This window comes from Periplaneta americana, chromosome 10, assembly GCF_040183065.1.
Source record: "Periplaneta americana isolate PAMFEO1 chromosome 10, P.americana_PAMFEO1_priV1, whole genome shotgun sequence".
In the NCBI taxonomy this organism is placed as follows: domain Eukaryota; kingdom Metazoa; phylum Arthropoda; class Insecta; order Blattodea; family Blattidae; genus Periplaneta; species Periplaneta americana.
In genome coordinates, this window is record NC_091126.1 from 139,864,532 (window position 1) to 139,883,469 (window position 18,938).

General features: G+C 33.7%; 1 protein-coding gene across 1 annotated transcript in view; it reads right to left on the reverse strand.

The window, feature by feature from the left end:
* LOC138707741 (MAM and LDL-receptor class A domain-containing protein 1-like) overlaps positions 1-16,717 on the reverse strand; it is a 280,376-nt gene extending 263,659 nt beyond the window's left edge. The window contains exon 1 of the mRNA XM_069837606.1: positions 16,593-16,717. The gene's annotated coding sequence lies outside the window, so the exon portion shown is untranslated. The remainder of the gene's footprint in view (positions 1-16,592) is intronic.
* Positions 16,718-18,938: the final 2,221 nt, after the last annotated feature.

An 18,938-nucleotide genomic window follows, 5' to 3' on the forward strand; every position in this document is an offset into this window, starting at 1 on the left:
ACAAGTGTTGTATACAAAATAATTTCTTTTCCTGGAGAGATGAGGAGACAAATTAATTTTGGAAACCAAAATAGAATCTATTAGCGATCATCAGTCCATTTGTAATTCCCTTAGTTATGTTATTGTTACTGGTGACCAGAGTACCGAGATCTATAAAGCTGTCAACATTTTCAAGCTTGTAATTTTCTATTTTTACGCTGTCTATATTCATGTAGTTGCTACTGTTGGTTACTGACAGATACGTGTGTGATTGATGGAGGCGTCTCTGAGTTTTAATTCTGACATGACTTAATAGCTATGAACATTATATTTGAACTTCCTGTTTTATTAGGAAACACGGACGAGGATAAAAGGGTTTGAACCTTGTCTGCGTCGCAAAGGAAATGGACGAAATCGATGATGCCTGTTGAATAACTCAAAAGTATGAACGGGTGACGCGGGGTCGCAAGAATCGACATGACTCGCACAAATCGGTCGCGCAATTTTAAAAAGATATCAAACTTGTTATGTAAATCAATTCATCTCGACATCAACTGACAAAACTATCCAACATCTGCATTGTATAGTAAGAGAAAATCATTTCATTTGCACTTCATTTAGGGGTACTGAGAAATGCATGTATTCTTTTGTACGATTTCCTCAATGCTAGGGAAAAAAACCGTCCGAAGGGATCAATTCTATTGGATGAAAAATGGGCTGTGAGAAACCTAATCGAGTTCCAGACTGTGTTGATACTTCAGTGTTAAGGAACCATGCAAAATGAAAAATGTTGAAGCATATTCAATACATTTACTGAACGGAAGAAATCAAGAATATATTCCATTTTCTTTGGCAGAGTAACTTCAATTACAGTTTGCTAATTTAGTTATTAACCAAAAACTTCGTTTCTGCAATTAATCGATCTTTCTTTTATGCATTCATTTCCATAATTGTCGTCATTCCGTCAGTCATTTTAACCTTCATTTTTTCGTCTAAATACTTCATTTGCGTTCATGCACTTCATTACTAAATCCCTAGTTCTTTTGTATTGCAAAGTTCTTTGTTCAAGACGATTGCTTTTCTACGTTCATGTAATTACCTACATAATTAATTCGTTCATTATTTCATTCTTTGAAATTTCGATCATTATTTCATATGTTCATCCATTCTTTCATTCATTCATGTTTCATCCTTTAGTTTATTTATTCTTTGGTTACATACCCATTCTTTCTTTCGTTGATTTCGTTCACTCATTCATTTATTCATTTGTTTCATTCTTCCGTTTACTTAGAGGACTATTCATTTTTTCTGTCGGTACTTTATTTGTTATTCAAATATCCATTTTCTCGTTGCTTTATTTTTTGCTAACTTATTTATAGCTTTTTTCTTCCCTTTACTTAGGCCTATTACTGTATTCTTTCGTTGCTTTCCTCCGTTCAATTATTCATTTTTCTTGTTAATTCTTTTGTTCACTTATTCGTTTACTACATCGTTGCTTTATTCATCCTTTCACTTATTCTCAGTCGTAATTTATTTTTCCGTTCACTTATTTGTTTCTTGCTGTGTCATTTTCCCGCTCAATTATTCATGCACTTTTAATTGTTTTATTTTTCAGTTCATTTATCCCTTCTTTTTCACTGAATTATTCTTTTACTCGTGAGTTTCTATATTTTCTTCTGTCATTTCGTTCACTTATTCCTTCTTTCCTTGATTTACTCTTCCGTTCGTTTACTCATTCATCACTGTTTTATTATTTTTCCGTTCACTTATTACGTTCTTCATTACTTTATACCTTCGTTCACTTATTTATTCTATCGTTTTGTTATTCTTCCTTTCACTTATCCATGCATTCTTTCGTCGTTTAATTTTTCATTCACTTGTTCATTCTTTCGTTGCATTATTCTTCCGTTAACTTATTTGTGTATTCCTTCGTCGCTTTATTCTTTCATTCACGTGTGCATTCATTCTTTGCTGTATTCTTCTGTTCAATTATTGAAGTATTCTTTCGTCTTTTATTCTTTACTCGATCGTAATTTATTCTTTCATTCACTTTTTTTTCTATTTCATTGCTTCATTCTCCCGCTCATTTATTCAGTCTTCCGTTCCTCCGTTTATATTCTTGCTTATTCATTCATTTTATTGGTCTTTCATTCTTTCATTCATTCTCACGTTTTTCGCTTATTTGTTCATGAGTTCATTTACTCACTTTAATAATCCTAGTAACTAGTCTGTTCGAACAATTGATTCGTTCACTCAAGCTTCTTCGTTAATTCATTCATTTTCATTCCATTAATGCATTTCTTCATCCTTTGTTCCTTTCAATCATCGTTTTGTTTTGTCATCCATTATTTCATCCATTCTCACTTTCATTCTTATGTTTATCTGTTCACTTTTTCTTTTGTTAATTCACTCAACTTTCTATTTCTTCTTCCTTTCTTCCTTCCCGTCATTCATTCATGTTTCATTCAGTCCTCCAGTCACTCGTTCAGAAATCCTCTCCCTGCTGCTTTAGTATAACCAAACCACAATCTGATGCGCCATACTAGCAGGGGTGGAAAAACCATAGTTGGATACGAACTAAAGCTGGGTCTTAACGGGAGAGTAAAATGTCTGACACTATATCTCAGACACAGTTTCTGTGTTAAGACAGCCAGTAGAGCAAGTTGCCTGCTTTACTGACCATCTTAACTGGAAATTAGATTACTGAGATCTATGGCCGGTTTCACCAAGCTCTTTTAAATTAGCACAAACGACTTGTCAATAAACGGATCATTTAATTTTAACGAGATCTTTAAAAGTTGACTGTTTCACCATGCCTCGTTTCTTTCAAATTAACGTGCGTTTACTAACGTGGAGATTTTGTACTTGTATCTTGCATGTTTTATTTCTCATACGACCATGGCTTCGAAATCGCGAATTTCATTGGTTACATGATCACGGCTGACTTTGTTTGGCATGAGGAAACAATCATAGGCAAACGTGTAAGAGGCTGAAATTTTAAGAACATCTGAAAGTTCTTATTCTTGGTATTTTTCCTAAATACAGTATGTTGTCATACCGTAATTTAAAAACAAAAAAAACAGATGCTTCCAAATGTAAATAGGAATGTAGAGCAGTTAGTTTGTAACTTCTAAAGGAAATATAAGAAAATTTTGCGGACGGTAAGGTAAACAGCTTCAGAATTGATGCCACAATACAGTTATTATTAGGCCTAAATTTAGGATGGTAAATCGCCTCTTCCATAAATTGCATACTACTTTTATACTGTATTTCATGTAGATTTATGTACCTGTAACAATTTTGCCCTGCTTGTGTGGCAGAATTCAGAAGAGGTGTCATTAAATTGGATTTTAAGGGGTATCCATTGCATCCTAAAAGTAAAATCTCTTTGCATCCTTTCCATTTAAAAAGGCATCCTCCTCTTACACCTTTGGAATGTTGTGCTATCGTGTACTGATCGTAAAACGAGAAGAATCTGTTGAAGAGGCATTAAGTGGGTGACTCCTATCTGTCATATTCTAACCTATTATAATTTCAATAAACTAGCGCTGAGGTAATTCTGCTGATTTCGGAATTGAAAATCGTTGAATTTAATTTTTTTTGTGGAGATGCAATTGATCGTATATTCAAGGCATAACAAAAACCTAAACTAATCAAACCTAACCTGTCACAGTTTCGTATGTGCAAGGTGTATAAGCAGAGCACGGAGGAAACTACCTCAGCAATAGTTTAGTCACAATTTATTTATATGAAATTGTTTGAATATTGAATGAAAAATAGGATCTTCTGTTGCAGAATATTTTGGCCATATTACTGCCAGGAGATACGATTGGAACATGTAGCTTACACACTCTATCGTTGTCAATGACGACAGGAAATTTAGCTGTAGGCCTATTATAAAGATAATAAATGTATTGTGGCCGAAATGTTGATGTACGTCTGATACTTTATTCACATTTCCAGACAATACAGCTTTTGACATCCGTTCATATCACCAATTACTATTTCAAAACTTCCCGTAACATTAGCTTAAAGCGAGAAGAATCTGTTGCAGAGGCGTTAAGTGGGCGATTCCTATCTGTCGTATTCTAACCTATATTCAGTTTCTTCTAGAATCATTCTTATTACTTATTTCCTTAATGTGTAGTATTCGTCAAATTCTTCATCACTTAAATCTTCAAAATGATTATTCTAAGTGTTATTACAACATATAAAAGTTCGCCATTATGTTGCAGAATTTCAACATCGAATACGTCCGCCATGTTGTTGATTGTTTAACCCATCGTTACTGCTTTAACGCGACGAATTAGGTCCTAATAAATTAACGATGAGTTTAAAGATGTGTTAGCAATAACGATGTTTGGTGAAAAACAAAAATTGACTAACGTGTCATTAAATTATTTAACGAGACGTTATAATGATAACTAGACTTCGTTGAATTGCCACACGCAGAATGCAATCAGGTTGCCGATGTACGGTAGTATAGAGGAGATGGGCGACCTCCCGGTCTCGTAGTATAAGCAGTTCATGTTAAGAGTTGTGTCCGGTCCAAATAGATAGAGCAGTTACAGCTAATGTATACATAAGTAAGCACTTGTTTTTGCATTACTGTGGTTGGAATAGTCAAAGCTTAACATTTGTTCAGTGCAGACAAGAATTCAATCAAACATGCTACAATGAGAGTGTTGCCGTGCCAAATAATTGCCCCTGGAATACCCTTACCCCCGCAGCCAGTCTTGACCCGTTGGGGAACGTTGTTGGATGCTGTTAATTATTATGCAGAACATTACGGCAAAATAAAGGAGGTAATTGATGCATTGGATAACACAGACAGTTCCTCTGTTGCAGCTGTAAAATCGTTGTCTTCTGAACAGCTATTGGAAGATATTCTGTTCATTGATTCTAATTTTAAAATCGTGTCCAAAAGCATCACCCTGTTACAATCGTCTAAACTATAACTCTCAGAAGCCCTTAATATAGTGGACAAAGTATCACAAACCGTTATCCAAAATAACAATTCATTAATTTCAGAAAAAGTGAAATGTAAGTTGAGAAACATTATTGCTAAAAATTCTGCCTATTCACAACTACGTATTATAAATGATGTACCATCAGGTCACGACAAGACGTCTGAAGTTGGTGTACTAAAAAGTAGTGACTTTCAAATATTTACGTATTACATCGTGTGATGTTGAACGTATGTTTTCCCAATATAAAAACTGTTTGAGTGACCATCGGAGGAGGTTCACTTTGCAGTCGCTCAAAACGTATGTAACTCTTATCTGCAATGCACATATTCAAGGATGATGTGAAAATATTACGTTAAATTTTAAGAGTTAATATATCTCACTACAAAATAATTGTGTATTTATATGTTTAGACATTTCCTACTTCAATGATCATTCATTATATTTCTTGAATGCAGGATACAGGTTTTATTGTAACCGGAGTATACTGCTCAGTGTTTACATTAGAGGCATACTCTATCCTTTCCACGCCTCCTCATACAGTCTATACTGCGTGCATAGTAAACCTTACGGTTCTCGTGGCAATTCCACGAAGTCTAATGATAACGAAGGTTGGTGAAACCGGCCACTAGTGTTAGACATTTTACTCTCCCGTTAAGACCCAGCTTAAAGCCTTGGTTTTTTTCTGAACTGACGCATGCGACAGACGCACAGACCTCGCATTTCGCAGTTATAGAAACCACTCACTATCTCTCGTGTAGTCCGGATTTGTGTGAGGCGGGCCTCACATTCCGCGAGTCCTAGACAGGATGCTTTAGACCACGACGACACGGCGCCGGACCAGTTAATATTTAGCTGCGTCAAATAATCGTAGATTAATAAATTTAACTACTAGCGTAATGTAATTCTATACGACTTTGTATCAACATAAGAACTTGTTATCTATTATAGGGGACGAGAAAAAGTAGTTGTTCGAAAGTCTGAAAAGGCAAAACACTGAAAACGTCGCACAAGAAATACAATAGCACAAAAATTGGTTCGTGCCAGCTATCGCATTTCAAAATATATTGCGGATAGAATGAAACCATTCGCAATGGGGGAGAATGTTAAAGACTGTTTACTTTTAGCTGCAGAAGATGTTAGCTCTAACATAGTCGAACAATTCAAGTGCATTAGTCTGCCACCTCACACAGTTGCAGGCAGAATATTGGTACTTAGTTCTGATGTAGAGGCACAATTAATGAATCAAATACAAACTATGAAGTGGTACTCCTAGTCTACTAGATGAAAGTATAGATAATAAAGATATTGCTCAATTAGCCATATTTAATGTCATTAACTTTTCAGAGGGAAATGCTACGCCACTGATACAGACTGCGACTGTACTGAAGTCCAGCGGCCGTTCATTGACTTAGGCCCGGTTTCTTCAACCTTTGTTAAATTATAACAGTGTGTTATTCCATTTTAACTGTAAACTTAACAGTTGAAGCATTTCTTCAACTACTGTTAGTACTTACAGGCTGTTAAAATCTACGTTAATTTAACTGCCCAATTTCATGCAGTTAATCATTTAACTCTCTGTTAGCATAGACGTATCCAATATGGCTGGTGCATTAGATGCTGGACTTATATATCTGGATTATTTAGAAAATGATATCCATGAATACATAAACAGAGCGGATGATTTCTGTGATTTGACAGACCAGAAGTTCATACAAAAGTATAAGCTATTTTCTGCCAAGTCTCACTTTTCGCTTTCAACATAGATCCGTTTGTTTGTTTATTCTCATTAATTGGTTTATACTGCGAAATAATTTCCAGCAGAAGGTTTCTTTCGAACGAAGAGAAATTAGTCCCACGATTTCTTTTTGTTCCGATGTTTTCCATTTCATAACAGCAATACCAATACGCCGCTCCACGCTATTGTGATACAGACGAGGAAAGAAGCAGAAATCAAACCTCAGAGAATAGAAAGACTTCTATTCTCTCTGAATCAAACACCGGAAACAAGCGAGAATCGCAATTGTCAAAGTTCAGAAAACAGAAGTGAGCCTATACTTGGTTATAGGTTATGGTTAAACTCTAGAATCTCTGGTCCTAACAGAGAGTTAACAAACATAATGTTAAAATGTGAAATGTAAAGTAGAAGAAACACAATATTTTTAACAGCAATTCATACTTTTAACTAACAGTTAATTAACGCTATGTTAGGTGCATTTTAACAAAAGTTGAAGAAACCGGTACTTAGTGTTAAATACACGAACAAAAAGTGGAATGAGGTTGTCACTGTGTTTCCTCTTCAGTATGAGCTCCCGATCCCCGAGTTAGAGCTTTCTACTCAGCCATACCAACATAGCTTTGGTGACGTTACGAAAGTTTCAAGCTAGTTTACACTCACGCTATGACAGGTTAGGTTAGGTTGGGTTGGGTTGGGTTGGGTTAGGTTAGGTTAGGTTAGGTTAGGTTAGGTTATGCTTTTTATGCCGTGCATATACTGGTGATTTTTTTGTTTTGTGATGTTGCCCGTAATAAGATAGTATAATGGCGGATTTTGACTTCCGAAAACAACAGACGTAACTATGCGCTAGCTTCACCTCCCACGTGGACAACGTTCTCTAAAATATTTAATGCAAAATATATTGTTAATTTAAAAATAATTTTGACATGATACTAAATTAAAAATAATGATCGGTATTGTTGTTTAGGCAACTGTCCGAAGACAGGTCTGAACCTCACGAGTGATACCAAGAAGGCACCACTTATGAGGCAACTAGGCCAGGAGATTGTGGAGTTGGTGGCCAGTTCCTATTCCCCTTGATTATTATCATTATATTAAATTAAATATTACTTTAAATAAACTGAATATCCATATTAAAGATTTATGGTGTATTGTTCACATGGGATAAATGTACAGCTGTCAAAAAAAAGTGGCCGCACTCGTAAACAGCGAATATTTTCAAAGTCCACTTCGGGTCGCGGCGATGTTACACGATGCATGTGCTTGTACAAGCAGTTCCGGAACTATGAAAGTGTTCCATATCTGCGTCTCGTAGACCAGCGGTAGAGTGCTTGTTTAATGATTCAAAGGTTGTGGGTTCGGGCCTTTTTCAATTTTCATTTTATTTTTAATCGTTCTTTAGCGATGTAAATGATATTCAAATTATCATTTATATTCAGCTATCCTTCTTTATGGATATCACGTTATTTATATTTTGTTATCGTTCTTTAGAGATATGAATAAAATTCAAGTCATCATTTGTATTCTGTTATCGTTTTATAACGATATAAATAATAATAATAATAATAATAATTATTATTATTATTATTATTATTATTATTATTATTATTATTATTATTATTGTATCTCCAATAGGGGTTAGCCCTAGTTTACATATCTATGTTAGGGCTATAGTTTTATACACAAACGAGATAAGCATAAAGAGAAATAAAAAAGAAAATTAAATTAGCTTACTCGATGTAAACAAAACATAAACAATCCGTAAATTAGGCATTGCGATTGCAAAACAAATATCAGGTATCAATTTGAAACATACAAAAACATTAACAATACACATACGTAACACTTCTATGTATAACACAAATATGCAGCTTTCCGTACCATACATAATCAATTAATACTTAATAGTCACACAATCACAATCAAACTATAATTACGACATTGCGACGACATCAAACATCCCATGACTGACTCACATGCGTAACAAATCAAGCATCCGTTACAACATATACACTTCAACATTGTAACCACACTTTTAAAAGTTACAAATTTGGCGCCAAGAAGAATAAATAGGACACTGTTACTAATTACTATTCTTCTACAATTTCTTAAATACATCTGTAATAAATCTGTGTAATCTCGATATGAATAATATTCACGTTTTTTATATCCTGTTATCGTTCTTTAGCGATATAAATAATATTCAAGTTATCATTTATATTCTGTTTTCCTTCATTAGCATTATAAAAATAATATTCAAGTTATTTATATTGTTATTGTTCTTTCGCAATATAAATAATCTCTATTTTATGTAAGTAATTACTATAACACAAATAACTATTTTTCTTTGTAAAATAGGTTATTTTATTTAGATAATTAAATACGTATTATATAATATCTTATATTAATTAAACAAACCGATATTTATAATTTATATTCTGTTATCGTTCTTTAGTGATACTGTATAAATAATATTCAAGTTATTTATATTGTAATCGTTCTTTAGCGATATAAATAACATAAATTTAATATTAGGTTTGGAAAAATCCAGTTGCATAATACTGGTATTAGTTTTTCTTTTTGTATTATTACATTATATATCTTGAACCTCAACAAAATGAAAAGGAGTAATGAGGAATTGAACCTGAGACGTTGACATCTAAATTCCGACGTTCGTCCGCTGAGCTACGAGGGCAAAAGTGTGGAAACACTTTCGGAAAAATTGGCCCAATCACACTCCAACATTTTCTGATGATTCGTAGAAGCTAGTCCAGGATGCGGGGGGCAAAGGCTAATTGGGATTTCCCGGTCTCTGATCGGGTCAAACATCCTGATAGAATTAATATTTAACCCTTGCCGTGACTTTCGGTGAAGTCCGGATGGCCCAATTAGTCAAATCCACTCTCCTCATCTCCACGCTTGAGCCCCCTGGAATCTAATAAGATGCGAAAGAGATAGTGGTGTGCGGAAAGCAACGGGATGTTACCGCATTTAGGCCTATCCTTCCCAAGAAAAACTGCAAACATGAACAAAGGAAGCATTTAATAGAAGAAGAAGGATCTTCTGCGGACCTCTGGAAAAAGAACTAAGGAAGAGACTAGTGAAGTGCTTCGTGGGGAGTGTGGCATTGTATGGGGAAGTAACATGGACATTACGACGAAATAAAGAGAAACGAATTGAAGCATTTGAAATGTGGATGTGGAGAACAACGGTGCGTGTGAAGTGGACAGACAGAATAAGAAATAAAATTGTGTTTGAAAAAGTGAGTGAAGAAAGAATGATGCTGAAACTGATTAGAAAGAGAAAAAGTAATTGGTTGGGTCTCTGGTTGAAAAGAATAACAGACTACATTAGGATATTTGGATCATATGCGGAGACTAAGAGGAAGGCAGAAAATAGGAAAGATTGGAGATTGCTGGGTTTGCAATGAAAGACCTGCCCATGGACAGAACACTTATGTATGTATGTTCAGTATACCTGGAATATCGTGTCTAAGAACAGTCGCTATTTGCAAAGACTAGTCGATTCCATGCCCACTCGACTGCAAGATGATCGAGATAAGAGGAAGATAGACTAAATATTGAATTATGGATTTTTTGTTTTGTTTTTTGAACACTTAATTGTTTGACTGTTTTAAGGCCGACGCCAGTAAATTTGTTTTGTTTATGCCACGAAAGATATTTTTATTGAGAATAAAATATTTTTTCTTTCCATTTGCAGCCACAATATCATAATGATAAAATGATGGCATAATATATTAATGAACCTGATGTTAATTACTAAAATAATCGTAAAAGAGAAAGGAGCCATTATGTATAGTTTGTCTCTCTCAAAAACAAAACAAAAAATAACATAAAAAAGCACGTGGTTGTAGTCGAACGCAGGACCTCACGAATAAGAGACCGAAACGCTACCAATATGCTATCGAATAACACACAGAATACTTCAATTATACGAGTAACTGTAGATAACAGGCAACGTGGTCCAACAACATGTAACATCGCCTGTCTCCGAATTGTAGCGAAGATACCCGAAGGGAACTTTGTTTCAGGAGAGCGGCCACTTTTTCTTTTGACAACTGTACATGCATGCAAAGACTCATTAAACTATATTCGGTACTTTTTGAGTTATCATGTAAAAGGTGTCCAGCTGAACAAAATACTCCACAAATTGCATAATAAAGAAAATAAATATTAGGTTTAAATATATATTAAAATTGCTTAGTAATGCAAAGATAGCGTATATTATGGATGCCATTTTTTTCTAAAAGTTCTGTAGATACTAAGGGAAAAAAATTGAAAGAATTAAAATTGAAATGAAAACAAAAAAATAACTAGTGAAAGGTGTACCTATTTCCTAAATTCCGCCAGGATAAATAAATTTAATTTGCATCGAATTAATTTTTGCGTAAGTATCTATTTACTTTAAAATTAAGTGTATATTAAGACGACACAACCAAATGGAAATATAAAAATTAGAGATTTATTCTTCGAAGTGGTGAAAAAATTCAAATATCTTGGAGCAACTGTAACAAATATGAATGACACTCGGGACGAATTAAAAGCAGAATAAATATGGGAAATGCCTGTTATTATTCGAGATGTACAGTTCCAAAACCCGACATTTGCTTTCTAAGTGGTTTAGAGAAAAATCCAAAAAACTATCTGTAGTATTTCCAGTGTTGAGATGTGCAGGAAATTTTTATAATAGTCTTTAATAGTAATGCTAAGGATAAAATTACATATTTTAACTAAAAGTTTGTATTTTTGTAAGAGTTATTAGATTATTAAATTTGGACATGTCGAGTTTTGGAACTAACTATTGTATATGTCGGATTTTGGAACTAACAATAAAATATATGTCGGATTTTGGAACTAACAATGAAATTTATGTCGGATTTTGGAAATTCTAATAACATTATTTCCCATAAATAATCCACATTTTATACAAAAAAGCTATTAATTTTATTGAATCCATGGAATATAATAAACAATTGTCATTTATATATAGTATCAGAATATTATATTTAATCTTCATTAAGTGTACATTTTAAATCCTGAAATTTTCTTCTCCCTGTGGTTCACAGATAGTCCATCTTCTTCATACTCATCCTCGTTAAAAATACGGTCTGTGATATTCTTGTAATATTCCAAAGTTTCCATGTCTCTCCAGTTATCTTAAACATTTCTTTAAGTAATTTGTTAACATTACTTAGTTCTTCCTTATAGATTGTGCATGTGTTTTTGTGCAAGTGTGATTTTTCCATCTAGAGCATGTTTTCCCCTTTTTCTAAATCCTTTGTACAAATTTAGAGTCTTCTATAGTTTTGTTCACCCCTTATCGCAACTCCATTTTTTATTCCTTTATCTTGATTCTTTTACCTAATTTTATTTTGAAATGCCAGCCATTTGGTGGCTTCAAAACAGTATGTATATTCGTTTTCCAGTCATAAACTGGACAGTCTATACTTAACTTGTTTATGGTGTCATTGTTGTTGAAGATATTGCAGTAATCTTCGGATTTCATAATGTTCATCTTCTTTGCCTCCTTTTCAATTCCATAAAAAATTCTATCCGTTGGTATGGAGGAAATGGAGCGGACTCATTTTACCTAATTGTTCGATGAAGTCTTTCATAGCATATCACTTTATTTCACATTTCTTGCTACATGTATCCTCTTCTCTTCTTTTTTTACTGGCGAAAGTCCAATTTTTAAATGCTACTTAAATAGAAGTCCCACCCAATTCTTTGACACTTGCAAGATTTTGAAGAAAGTTTGTCGGTAAACTGGTAGAACACGACTTGCTCCCATCCCCTGATGTCTCACTGTCCTCTTAACAAAATATGTTTTAGGATAATCAGCTGTTGTATATTCAGTATGAATTCATCTTGAACCAACTTATTGGGGACGCTGTAAAACACTTTGCAAAAGTGGTTGATATCACGCTGAGTTAGGAAACTTCATTGGTTTATGGGTAAAGTTTTGAGTTCTGAGAGAGTAGCTACCAATAATCAATACAAAAAATTATCAAATACAGGCAAGCATCTAACAAACACTGTAAAGACAAACATTACAGTTAGCATAAAACTTAACTTCCTATCCCTTTTCTGTGTTTTGTCTAGTTCTTTGTATCACCGACTCTCTTTCTTCCATGCCCAGGCTCTGAAGGCGAAATTTGTATGTGAGATTCTATGAAAATTTTACTTCTATAAGAAGCTCACACAACACGTCAACACGTTATAAAAATCTGCACAGCTCTGAAGTACCAATATAATGAAGCATATTCTTATTCAGCTAAAGTTCCATTGTCGATTTTCCCAGTAAGTTCCGTGCACTGAAGATTTATGATATTCTAAAAGAAAACACTAGTGGCATGAAGAAATCACACACTTTCTTTGTCTTGAGCAAAGATGTCGACTTCTGGAACGTTACTGACCTTCATAGTTCACACAATGGAAGTGTAAATGTCGGACTTTGGAATAAACTGCATATGTCGAGTTTTGGAACAATACCTTAACAAAATAAGTCGGGTTTTGGAAAAAACTCCACATTTTAAAGCTTGATTTATGTTACAAATATCGAGTTTTGGAGGATGAAATAGTGTTTTTCCAATGTATTTCAACCCAAAGATATAAGAAATGATCGTAACTCATTTTTCATAAAAATGGCACATGTCGACTTTTGGAACTATACACCTCATTCGGTTGAGGAGCTTTTGTCAACTAGTCTGCTGTCAAAATCTCTGAAAGTTAGAATTTATAAAACAGTTATATTACCGGTTTTTCGGTATGGTTGTGGAACTTGGACTCTCACTTTAAGAGAAGAACAGAGATCAAGGGTGTTTGAGAATAAGGTTCTTATGAAAATATTCAGGACTAAGAGGGATGAAGTTACAGAAGAATGGAGAAAGTTACACAACGCAGAACTGCACGCATTGCATTCTTCACCTGACATAATTAGGAACATTAAATACAGACGTTTGAGATTGGCAGGGCATGTAGCACGTATGGGCGAATCCCGAAACGCATGCAGTGTTTTAGTTGGAATAACGGAGGGAAAAAGTCCTTTGGGGAGGCCGAGACGTAAATGGGAGGATAATATTAAAATAGATTTGAGGGAGGTGGAATATGATGATAGAGGCTGGATTAATCTTGCGCAGGATAGGGACCGGTGGCGGGTTTATATGAGGGAAGCAATGAACCTGCGGGTTTCTTAAAAGCCATTTGTAAGTAAGTACTGTATATTAAGACGATTTAATAAAAAAATTATTTCCCGCAGATTCCGTCAGTATCTACCTGTACCAATCAAAACTATTGATGAAATTTATAAATTTAATTTAATAACTTACTACCACAGAAATCAAATAAAACGTGAATGTAATCAACATGAACATCAAACTCGAAGACAAAAGTCTACTCTACCATTGATTTATTGAACCTAAATGTCATGTAAGTGCAGCACTTAAACATGGCGCTAGTTTCGACCCAAGACTTTAAAATAAGATTACAAATCATTTTCCAAATTTGAAATATTTTAAAATTGAACCTTTTAAAAAATAAATTTATAAAATTATTCATGACATTAACAAATGGTGTATTATTTCACTCTTATTTCTGTCGACTATATTTATGTTTTTATTGAATGTCATTGGCTTCCGTCTGATTGTCAATTTATCCTAAATGTGTTTTTCTCTCTTTTTCTCTTTTTTCTCTTATGTGTTAGTTGTCGGTCTGAATTAAGTTAATTAGTGCATTTAGTAAGCTGTCATTGTAAATTTTATGTTGTATTATTGGCTTAGATCAAACCGTACACGAGCTTGGCTCTTACAGTAGTGGCTAGAAACATTTCTGTTTTAAATTTTGAATTTGTACTCATGTTGCTTGCTAGCTAAATAAAGAAAATAAAATATCCTACCCCTAAATTCATTGGAAATTAAAGAAAAATAATTTCAACTGCTTCCCTTCTGTAATATTTAGTTATTAAATAAATAGCACAACTTTAAATTCAACGAAATATAAAGGGGTTAATTTAATGCTACACTGGCGAGCAAAAAATTTGGGACACTTGAATTTTACTTTGTATTTAATATGTCAACAATATGTTTTAAATAGTGATTACTTTAATCGTAAGATTATAAACGTAAAATAGAGTCAACACGACAATGATTATGACTTCATACCACCAACAATTACCAACATTAACATCACAACCTAGATTTGAGTTATGCTACAATGCTTCAACATTTCCATTTACTAGTTTGCTGATTATAAAATTATTAACAATAAGTTGGACTGTGTTGATTTATTTTATTATATAACATTATATGCACCTAAGCTTAATAAAAAATTTCGAAATTTATTTTACATACCAAGGGCATATACTGAATCCCAAAAAATTCCCCAGTTTTCTAAATGTTACAGTTATACAATAAATTACATCCTCATCCGAGCGTTGATATTTTCAATATGAATTTCTCTAGATACAGAAGTATTTGTTATTATATTTTAGAGAATATTGTTGTTCGTTAATTTGAAGCTATTTTCACACCTTATTTCAATTTCCCTCTTTTTTTTCTTTCTCTTTTCTCTATTTTGTTTCAGTTTTTAAGGGGAGAGGATGGTATTTTTTGGTGAAAAATGAGTAAAATTTAAAAAAAATATCTTTAAAATACTCTGTGATATGTGTGGAATGCACAGCATAACATTTTGTGGGTATTTGTGCCCTTATCGCATGTTGAGTCGCCATTTTTAAACTTCCTGCGTTATGAATTTTTAAATCACTCGCCAACTTTTATTGTTGTTTCCGGTAAATTAAATTTTCAATTTTTTTTTCCTTAAAATACACTTTGATATGTGTGGAATGCATTGCATAACACTTCGTTGGTATTTGTGCCCTTATCGGATCTTGAGACGTCATTTTTAAACTTCCTGCGCTATGGATTTTTAAATCGCCCACTTTTATCGGTTTCCACTAACTTCATTTTTTTTTTGCTACATTGTCACATAAAAATGGATATAATTTCTGAACTATTAAAGATACATGCATTAAATTTAGAACACACATTTTTAGACTATTAGGAAAAGTTACTCTGAGACAGAATTTTGTTAATTGATTTCATTTTAAAATTACGTCCGTTTGTTTGCAAGAAAGGAAATCACAAAATTGTTATTAAATTTTAATTGTTTATTTTACAAACGTAGGTATTAATATCAAAATTCTGTTATATGTAGATAGTTTTTAGAACATGCTTTTGCAAATACATTTCAAAAAACCGTTTGAATCTATCTTTAAAAACGGTTTAGATATATCGGTTTTAATACAATCTTGCATTGGGTATATTTTTTTTTTCAAATTTGGGCCCCAAATAATTTTTTTTTTATATTTATATTTAGGTGAGTTGCTACAGCTATGAGCTCTCTACATACAAAAATTAATATTTTACACCAAACAGGAAAAAAGTTTAAAACATACCATCCTCTCCCCTTAATAAGTGTATGTTTCCTTTCCCTTATTTGTGTTTTATAAATTAGTTTGTCAGTCTTGAACATTGTAATTGGGCTTTGCCTGTTATGTTCAATAGCAAATAAATATAAATATAAATTTGAACAAAATTTTGCTTATGCAGAACGTGACAACAATGATCAATATTTTTGGTAATTGTTGGTGATATGAAGTCATGTTCACTTTATTTTATTTTTTGTATACTAAGGTTATAATCTTATTAATCACTATTTAATATTGTATTGGTAAACTGTTAAATACATTTACAAAGTAAAATTCAAATGTCCCAAATTATTTGTCCGCCAGAGTATTACGGGTGAATTTATCTAATTTCAAACATTGCAGGTACAAAGAACTGAAGCCTTGCACACTACCAATACGCTTGTCTGGTGTCGTGCTGTACTCACAGTGGCAGCAGTGGTTCCGTCCAGTCCGTGTTCTGCACCAGCGGCGAGCAGCGACTAGCCTGAACGAAGTGACAGAGCATGCACTGGACGTACGAGGGAGTCCTGCGCGTTTAGCGTGTGCCCGCCCACAGACCACGAGGAGAGGCAGGAGTCGATGAAGTGACAGTCATTGGGAACGGTGGAACGAACTCGGTGAACATCAGAAAATATAACTTATCCCACACTACCCTTCTCCGCATAATGTTCTGTCATTCGAATCGTGTTCCTTTACGTGGAAACGAAATGACCTACGACAAACCACTGGAACGTCGATTTTCATCTTCGGAGATTTGATTTAAAATATCCCGGGAGTCCAACTATAGTTTGCTGGGTAAATGTGTAGACGACGTCTTCCAGTTCGGTCAAGAAGGAAAACGGTAGTTTAATTATAAGTACCAGAGGTTTGCATCGGACGTTTTCGCTCGAGCGCCAAATAGTTCATGGCTAAAGCTCGGAACTTGGGGACTTGTGTCACAGTCTAATACTTACAGTCGCGCAACTCATACGTATAAAATATGCCAACATTTGACAGCTGGCGCGACAGTAGCCCTCTAGCGGCAGGCAAGCTAAAAGTGTGCACACGACATATGATAACACATCAGAAAACGGGTTTTGCGTAATTTATTCTGTATTTTTATGCATTACAGTAAGTGTATATGGTCCTTATTAATTTTAATTTAGAATCCTAAAAGAATTTCACACGCAGTTAATCTACAAGTTTCATAAGCTAGGAATAAATGTAATTCTTTCTGCTCCTTACAACTGAATCATGGCCCTGATTACGTATCATGGTTTGAAATAATATAATTGTTCGTACGTGGACGGTTAATTCAATTCATTCCTAAATATATTTATGAATCATTGGAACTCTATATTATTTTTCCGTGAGAAGAGGCAAAATTAATAGCTTCAAAATTGTAGGGCATATCTCGTAGGGTACATCGCGTTGTGAACTCCTCTCCCTATTTCCTGAGAAATTAACTATTTTCCATACCGAAAATTTGGGTAAACTCGGACGCTGAGGTAAACTTGAAAATAAAGAAAAGGGGAGGATTTAAACCTTAATATGATAGACATTGATTTATGAAGTTCATTATTTTTTCCATTTTTTAAGAACCGGTATTTCCTTTATTATTTGAGTCACAAATAGTGCTGATGTTAGGCCTATGGTTAAAATTTTTATAGCAAGTTAACCGCATTTTACATTACATTTCCAGTTTTCACACATAATGCCTAATTTTAACTTATCCTACCTATATAATACGTAATTTACATGCACTTACTGTTAATATGACGTAGGTGAGAACAAATAAATGAACACACAATTTTGTTGAAAAAATTGTAACTTCAATTAACTCAGAAAATGTAGGCAAAATTTTATTTTCAGAGCAGAAGTGGTGTAAGTTAAAAATGGGTAATGTGAGTTAAAGTAAACATTCTGTAAAATACAGCGCAAAGTAGCAGTTAATATTGAATTTATTTAAACTATTAGTAGACAGTGAATAGCACGAAGGATATATTAATTGCTACTTTGTGCTGTATTTTACAGAATGTTTCCCTTAAACCTCATTACCTAATTTTGACTTACACCACTTCTGCTCTGAACGGCTCAAATAATCACTGGGAATGTAAAATCAACACCAATAACCGTCATGCAAATTATTACAGAAAATATTGTTTTTTATATAAAATTTAAACAGGCTCTTTTACTTCTTGAGAACTTAATACGTCTGCCACATGAATCCACACCAACACATCAGAAATTTATCGACACAGTCTGGATTTATTCAAGAAGTGAATATTTTGCAAAAGGATTACAATACTCCATGAATTCTTGAAAAATTAACACCATTATCCCTATTTGAATGCAATATAACATTCAACTTTTGAAAAATATAAAGAAAAAAACACGAATAGGCCTACAAAAATTATGGAATTACTGGTATTAAAAACTGTACATACATTATCCAAAATCGGAATGGTTACACATATATACATATGACCTCTGCAAAAAAAAAATAATATACTGTAACAGGTATTTACTTTGTTTTTATTTAAACTCTCCTTCCTGACATACAGATAGGTACCTGATAACTATAAATGTTTTATAGAACACAATACGTAGGGTACCTACAACGTGGATTATTGGTTATGACTGTGTTATGCTTTTCTCTTGGTCTTTAAGGGAATCTGAAGAACGACAAATTCGGAGATTTAAACTTGTTTCACTGCAATTTTCGTCATTGCACACATTACCTTTATTCCGACACGTGATTAAAACGTTATTATAACATCTCGCATTCCTTT